Here is a 9,040-nt window from a genome sequence, read left to right on the forward strand (position 1 = left end):
GATTTTTTGGACAGGGGAAGTGACCACTCCTGAGCTGGCCAGTTAAATAAAAGGGTCTTCATTTACAGATTCAGGCCCTTGCAGCTCTGTCACCTGAACTCTAGACAGTGGCTGTACCGTCTTTTAAATAAACTTTTAACTTTGAATAATTTTAGACTTTTGGAAAAGCTGAAAGGAAAATGCAGAGGTTCTTGAGCCCCTTGGACTTTCCCTGAGGCAAACGTCTTCTGTGAGTGGGGCTGTTTGTCAGCCCGGGCTGACCTGGGTACATCACTAAGAACTGAACTTCAGTTTTGCTCAGATGTCATCTTTTCCCTCTCCTGTCCTCCTTCTGTTCTAAGGGCCTGTGTTGCTGTGGAGATGGCCTTACTTTTAACTTTGCTGCACCTCCCTGGTCTCTGCGCAGACCTGAAAGGCCAACTGGACGCTGAGGAGGAAGTCCAGAGTCCACTCACGGTGAACAGCTCTCAAAGGGATAAAAAGAGAATTTTTGCCTGGTCCACAAATCCAAACTCAGGCACTTTAAGAAAACCCTGGGCAAGTGAAGATTCCCTTAGCTCAGAATGGATGTGTCTGGACGGTCTGTGAGGGGTACTGCGGTGGCCTCTCCCCCAGCCCTGCACCCACGATCAGCCTGCAGCCTCTTGCCCTGACACCTTCCCTGGTACCCAGCAGAACTGCCCAGACCTGCATCTGGGCTATGGTGGGGTAGTCTCTGTCCTCTGCTCTGCTCAGTCCACCTGGTGCTGTTGGCCAAGGTTGGGTGCGTTGTCACACATTAGGATGCAGCATAGTACTGGTAGGTGCCATGTTTCCCCCCAAATAAGACCTACACACAAAATAAGCCGTAGCAGGATTTCTATGCATTTGTTAAATATAAGTTGTACCCCAATAATAAGACCTAGTGATGGGTGAGGCTATGTAGCATATCTAATATGCAGCCACAGATATGCTGCATAGCCTCGCCATGCATTTCCGTATGGAGAAGAAGACATCCCCTGAAAATAAGCCCTAGTGTGTATTCTTGAGAAAAAATAAATATAAGACAGTGTCTTACATTTGGGGAAAGATGGTATGTACTCTTACATGATGCATACTCACAGATCATACTCAGCACAGTACCCACAGAGATGTACTCAGCACGGCACCCACAGATGTGTACTCAACAGTACCCACAGATATATACTCAACACAGTACCCATGGTCACATACTCAATACAGCACCCACAGACATGAACTCAGCATGGCACCCATAGATGTATACTCAACAGTACCCACAGACGCATACTCACACAGTACCCACAAACATGACTCTGCACAGTACCCATAGACACATACTCAACACGGTACCCACAGACACATACTCAGCACGGCACCCACAGACATGTACTCACACAGTACCCACACACACATACTCACACAGTACTCACAGACATGTACTCAGCATGGTACCCATGGACACATACTCAACACAGTACCCACAGACATGTACTCAAAAAGCACCCACAGACACATACTCAGCACAGCACCCACAGACATATACTCACACAGCACCCACAGACGTGTACTCACAGTACCCACAGACACATACTCAGAACAGTACTCAAAGATATGAGGGCCACTTATGGAGCACCCCAGCCATTGTGCTGGGTGCTGCTGTTCAGACTAGAGGGTAATCCCTGCCTCAGGCTGGGTGTGGGGAACACACGCAGTGCAGGTGCTGATCACATGTACACACACATGGTCCTGCCATGGTACAAGGGGTACAGTGTACCCTAAAGCCTCAGTAAAATGAGTGGTTATCAGGGAGGGAACGTGCTGGGTCCTACCTGAGGGTCTGGATGCCTCACCAGGAACTGACAGCTGCATCTGCCCTAGGAGTCCAGAGCGGCTTCTCCCTGTGTCCAGCAACTCCCAGGCTGGCCACGGTCACCAGAAGTGCCTTGAACCACACTTGAGGAGTGGCCCCCAAAGCCCAGGGAGAAAGAGCTTTTCCTGTTGGAGAGCAGGGCCCTGGGGTCCAATTACCTGCCCTGTTGGCACAGTTGCCCATGCTGCCAATTAGCCATGGCCCTCGCCAGCCCATAAGCCCATCAGAGTCCATCTGGGTCCTCCTTCCCCCCCTCAATAGCCACCTCCTGCAGCCCTAGCTAGGGAGCTGTGCACTGGGCCCCTGGGGTCCTGGCAGCCCCCAAGCCCTGGGAGGGAAGCACCTGTCAGCCTGCAAAGCCAGCACAGTCTGGCCTCAGTTTCCTCAGGCCTCCTGGCCTGCTCCTCTCTGATCCCACCCCGCAGGGACCCTTCCAACCCGGTGGCTCCCTTACCTCCTGTAGGGCATTTGGACCCTCTGCAGTGTTCCTCCCTCCACCTCAGCCTCCCTCCCTCCCTCCCTCCCTTCCTTCAGCCTCAGTTCCTCCTTGGACACTCCTACCTCCTGGATGAGTCCACCTGTCCCAGCCCCAGGTGGCTGCTGGCCACTGTGTCCCACCTCTCCAGTCTTTGCTTCTGAGGTCACATGGCTTCCTTCTCACCTGGGTGTCAAATCTCATCTATATATCTGCATGTTTTCTGTTTTTTTTTTAAATTAATACACAATAGGTGTATATATTTTCAGGGTACATTTGATAATTTATTACAATCATGATTTGTAAAGATCAAATCACTGTAGCAGTGACATTGATCACCTTAAATAGTGGCCTTTTCTTTATACTAGAAACATTGGATTATTCTCTTTTGGCTATTCTGAAATATCCAATTTCGAATGTTGAAAACTATATTCACCCTACTAATCTATCAAACCCTAGATTTTATTCCTTTTATCTAACTGTATATTTGTACCTATTCATCAACCTCTCTTCACCCCCCCTACAACCTCTGCAGTCTCTGACAACCTCCAGTCTGCTCTCTACCTTATGAGATCTACCTTTTTAGCTCCATGTAGTGACAACATGTGATATTTGCCTTTCTGTACCTGGCTTATTTCCCTGAACATTATGACCTCTAGTTCCATCCACATCACTGCAAATGGCAGGATTTCATTCTCTTTAATGGCTGAATAACATTCCCTGGTGAATATATACCATGTTTTCTTTATCAATTCGTTCATTTAGTGGCACTTAGGTTGATTCCATATTTTGCCTATTGTAGACAGTGCTGTAATAAACATGGAAATACAGGAATCTCTTCTATAGACTGACTTTTTCTTTTGGATATACCCACAGTAGTAGAATTTCTGGATCACGTGGTAGTTCTATGTTTCGTTTTCTGAGGAACCTACATACTGCTCTCCAAGGTGCCTGTACTAATTTACATTCCCACCATGGGAGTTCCCCTTTCTCACATCTTTGCCAACATCTGTTATTCTCTGCCTTTTTGATAAAGCCACTTTAACTTTGGTAAAGTGATATCTCAGTGTAGTTTTGATTTCATTTCTCTGATGATTAGTGATGTTGAGCATTTATTCATGTACTTGTTGGCATTTGGTATGTCTTATTTTGATAAATATCTATTCACATCTTTGCCTCATTTTTAATTGGGATATTTGGTTTTTGCTATTGAGTTGTTTGAGCTCCTTGTAGTATATTCTGTTTGAGAACATCCCTCCCCCATAAATTGCATGGAAGATGTTCCAGCAAAAAATGGTTGGAAAGTACCAGAATGACCTTCTGGGTTCAGTCCAAGTAAGGAAGGCAGAACTTTGAAGGGGATTTTGACTCATATCTATTCCCTGCAACTGAGTCATGGACAGGGCCAAGGCCAGGCTGAAGGCCAGTGTTGCTTTGACATGACTGAACTATCTGCCCCAGTATCAAGGATACCTGTGAAAGAATGGCCATGAATAGTAAGCATGAGCTGAGCTGGGAGGCGTTCCTGAGAAATAGCTCTGACCCAATAGGCATTGGAAGACCTGAAGCCCTCAGATCATCTGTTCCCTCCCTTCTGAATCTATCCACATTTTTGAAAAGGCACAAGAATAAGCTGAGCAATGCATTCTCCTGCAATAACAGACTCAATGCCATGAGGAGCTGCAGCCATAACTTTGATTCTTTGATTTTTCCTTCATAATCAGAATCAATGACTCCAAGGAGAACTTGGAGTCCCTGCATGGCAAAGCTGCTTCGCCCAAGCAGAAGTCCCATGGTTCCCTCAGGGAGGGGACCAAAAATGCTTGTGGGAATTCTCTGAGGTCCTAGTTCTGGGGTTAATATATAGGACTGAGGTCCAGTCCTGTGGAGCTGGGACATGTTCTAAAAGGGATTCAATGTCTTTCCAGGGAGTGGGCACTGTTGAGATGGGACTGTCTTCCCCTAGTTGTGGGTAACTGCCCTGATTATTTGGTGGGCCTAGAAGCCTCACTGACATTTGGTGCATAAAGAGGTGGGTTACTCATTCACAGGCACAAAAGTTCCCTGAATGCGTTGGGGACACTGCTTACTAAAATGACCAAGCTTTCCACAATTGAAACAATTGTCATTTCTTTGGGGCCCAGAGGTCCAAGGGGATTTATACCATTGGTTATTTCCTTGAATCTGCTGATACACCACTCCAATGGGTACCCCTTTCATCCCAGCTGCAAATGTGGCCCCTTGAGTGTAAGAAGATCCAACCTTTGCACAGAGGCGAATATAATCTCTCAAGGAACCTTGGTTTTTGTAAGGGTGTATGGCAGCTTGACAGGCAGAATTAGCATTCTCAAAGGCTAACTGGTGGACAATCAATGTCCCAGCCTTGGGGTCAGCGATTACACACCCCACAGTTTGCAACAGCTGGGCAACAAAATCTTGATAATTTTCATCAGGGCCCTGGTGAATTTTACTTAGCTCCTCTGTTCAGAGCTGGAGGGTAGCCTCCTCCAGGCTGCTAGTGCCAAAGTGGTAACCTGATGGTATACAAACCGAGGCAAATTGACTTGGGTTGCAGTATAAGAATAATTTCCCATTCCTGTGAGCATATCATAGGAAACTCCATTGTTAGCTTGGTGGTTGCACTGAACCATTTTATCAGCTTTATCCATGTATTTTGCCTTCCACAGAAGACAGTCCCATCTAGAAAGACATGTTTTACCAATACTTTTCCAATCATTAGGTGGCAAGGCATCATCCCCTTCTAAGAAGTCTATCATAGCCATGGTGAAAGGGGCAGTAGCTCCTATTGAGAGACCACTGCCTTTATATCCTTCAAAGTTTTAAAGGGAATGGGTTCATGGTATTGTTGATTATCAGCTGGATCCACATGAATAGGAAAAGCATGGAAGCCAGACATATCCTCCCCCACTTCATGGGCCAATCACAAAGCTTGCTGCAATGGAGTAGCAGATGGGAAAGACATGGGGGAATCCCCAGCGTTTGGCAAAGGGGAAATTGCTTGAGGGGAAGGAGCTGGAGCAGAAGGAGCAAAAACTGCACCAGCCAGGAGAACAGGCACTGCAGGAGCCAGGGGAGCAGATGGAACAATGGGAACTGTAGAGGGAGAGAACATGGACTGACCCCACTCTTTTTTCCTAAGGGTAGCCTGTAAGGCTGAAAAAACTTTAATCAAATACTTGGTAGGCACTCCCTCAAATCATCACTATAATTTTCAGCCCCAGGAGGCTGTTTTTCCTCCTCATGATATAAAGCGGCTTCTTCCTCAAGCTGTTGCACTTCCTCTGGAGACAGAATATCTTCTTTAGGGAGAAAATCAGAGGTGCCTGATCATTGAGAGTGGGCGCAGAGGGAGTGAGCTGGAGGGGACTTATGTGCTCAACATTAGGTTTCAGCTTGAGGCAATCCTTTACCAAATTATAGATGATAAAAGTTTCAATGGGAATTCGATCAGGCCCTCAAGCAGTGTAATAAGCTCTCAAATAGGACCCAACTTTAGCCCAAGAATCCTGATTAACAGATCCCTCCTCAGGAAACCAAGGGCATACCTCCTGCACAAGCTGCAAAAAATGCTCCAATTGATGAGTCCGTACCTGGGCTCTGTGAGCTGTGAGCATAGACTTTAACATTTGCATATACAAATCATGGTCCTTTGACCCAGACTGTCCCATGCTTTACTCCTGACAAACAATGAACCCCCTCAATTACCTAAATTTACAGAAGTATATGACCTACTTCACGTTAAGGACTCACCTATGAGTCAACTGTAGCACTGCAAAACAACTCTTTCAGGGTGTCCTGCGGGGTCAGTATGCCTCAGGTCCCTGTTTGGGCGCCACCTGCCAGGAACCAACTCCCAGGGTTATTAGGAAAAGCTGGGAGTAGACCGGCATGGGATGGAAAAGAGAGACAGAAAATTGCAGGATCAGGAGGAGCTTTCCTCAATAGGGAAGGCAACCTCAGCTTTATTGCACAGCTTTTATACACAGTAGCTTGAAGGCATGATTTTGTCATAATTGCATAACTTGATTAAAAACAGCCTAAGAACAAAATAGCATTCTCAGCAGTCTGTGCTGACCAAAAGGTCATGGCTCCATTCTAATCTGGTTCAGGAACCAGCTATAAGAGGAAACAGCTGGGGCCAGGTTACATTCCGTCCTTGATTCAAATGCAGTTCCTCAAAACTAGGGGTCCTTGCCTCCCAAGAGTCAGCTCCCAACACAGAAGGTGTGAAGGCTAGGCCACAGGAGAAGTGAGCTTCAGAATCCTATGAAATGTAGGATTCTTTGAGTCTTGACTACAAAGTAATTTGTATACTTGAGACTCAAAAGGCCAATTTCAGAGTTGGGTAGAGTTTATAATATGAGCTAGAGAAGATTTTTTCAGTCATCTCTGGCTTTAAAATATACAGAGACCTGGATGAACCCCACAGAAGATAAAGGTGGATTTAGGAAGTGGTTACTGAAAGATATGTGTTTGGAATTCTGGGAAGATGGCTGACTGGTAGGAACCCTCAGCAGAGGCTCCTGACCAGAGGGAGAAATACTGGATGGAATTGGACTCTATGAAGCCAAAGGTGGGAAGTGAGTCAAGAAAGAAGAGAATTCAAGAAAACAAATTACAGTTACAAATCCTATCATCTAGAGGATGGGAGACCTCTTCCCCCAAGCAGAAGGCCCACCACAGGCTATCTATAAGTGAGAAGGGAAAAATGGACCTCTCATTTTACTTTGCTGGAGAGAGCCACTAAACACTAGGTCTCTTTCTCCAAAGAGGTCCCACTTATGAACCTAGACACCACCCCACCAGGCATAAAATTGAATAGATATTTTCCCTGACAAGTCCAAACTCCCATTCCACCCTTTCCCCCTTGCATGGCAATCTTAAATTCTGCCCCCTGCAGAGCACAGTGTTTGGTCTTTTCCTGAAAGATCTGGGCATAGTGTGGACCACAAAGAACTGAAGGATGGGGGCTGGGTGCCACAGCTGTTTGTATCTCTTCACAGCTGAGATCTTAACCTAATACCATGGCTTCTTAGGATAGAATAGAGGTTGGCTGATATCAAAACAGAGCTAGCTTGCACTATCTCACTTAGTAGGTCTTCAGGGTCTCTGGCAAAAACTCTAAAAGGGGCCTTTGTAAGGTTATAGGAGATAAGTCACAGTTACAAAGCCTAGTGCTTTGGTAAGGGGCTACCTCTACTACTGGGAACCCCAATTCATTGTCACCCTACCAGTGCTAATAACCAAACATTGGAAAGTAAACATGGTGTGGGCCCAACAGAAGAACTCTGGCAACATGAATAACCAGAGTAGATCAACCCCTCAAGAAATGACAAAGGAGATAATACTGAAGATGCCATGCGTAGACAAATGGCAGCAATGTCAGAAATCAAATTCAGAATATGGATGGCAAAAAAGATAAGTAATATGGAAGAAAAGATAGAAATTGAATTCCAAAGATTGTCTCAAGAAATTAATGAATTCAAAGACAAAGTCACCAAAGATATGAACATAATGAGAAAGGAGATAGCAGAGCTCAAGGAAATGAAAAAGTTAGTTGAGGAACTCTTAAATACAGTAGAATCCCTCAATAGTACAGTTGACCAGGCAGAAGAAAGGAACTCTGAAACTGAAGACAAAGATTTTAAATGTTTCCAAATGCTCAAAGAGACAGACAAATGGAGAGCAAAACTGATTATTCCCTGAGAGAGTTGTGGGATCAATCTAGAAGATCAAACATTCATTGTATAGGAATTCCCAAAGGAGAAGAGGATGGTCCTAAAGATACAGATACTCTACTCCAAGAGATCTTGGAAGAGAATTTCCCAAGCATTACAAGAGATCCAGAACTTCAGATAGTAGACAGTTTCAGAGCCCCAGCAAGACTCAATCCAAATAAAGCATCTCCTAGACACATTGTGATTAACTTTGCCAAAGTTAAGATAAAGGAGAAAATTCTGTAAGCAGTCAGACGTAAGAAAAGCATCATCTACAAAGAGAGAAATATCAGAATGACAATGACTGCAGCCAAAACGTTTCAAGACAGAAGAGGATGGTCATCAACCTTCAATCTCCTAAAACAAAACAACTTCCAGCCCAGGGTCCTATATCCAGCTAAATTGAGTTTCATTTGTAATGGAGAAATCAAATACTTTGATGACATACAAATGTTGAAGAAATTTGCCATAACTAAACCAGCTCTCCACAATATTCTCAGACCCATTCTCCACAATGACCAGCACAATGCTCTATCTCCAAAGTAAACTCACCCAGAAATTTTTGAATAAAACCCAACTTCCACAGTGGTGAAAGGATTAAAAATGTCCATTGGTCATCTGAAAATCATGATACTCCAAACAGAACCAGGCTTATCAATTCTCTAAATTAATGTGAATGGTTTAAATTGTCCTCTAAAGAGGCATAGGCTGGTTGACTGGATACATCAACTCAGACTAGATATCTGCTGTATACAAGAATCTCATCTTACCTTAAAGGATAAAAATAGACTCAGGGTGAAGAGCTGGGGTTCTATAATACAGGCAAATGGAAACCAGAAAAAAGCAGGACTTGCAATTTTAGTTGCAGATACAATTGGCTTTAAACCAACAAAGATAAAGAAAGATAAGGATGGTCACTATATATTTGTCAAGGGAAACACCCAACATGAAGAGATT

This window comes from Otolemur garnettii, unplaced genomic scaffold (genome assembly GCF_000181295.1).
Source record: "Otolemur garnettii isolate 467f Iridium unplaced genomic scaffold, OtoGar3 scaffold00133, whole genome shotgun sequence".
NCBI lineage: Eukaryota > Metazoa > Chordata > Mammalia > Primates > Galagidae > Otolemur > Otolemur garnettii.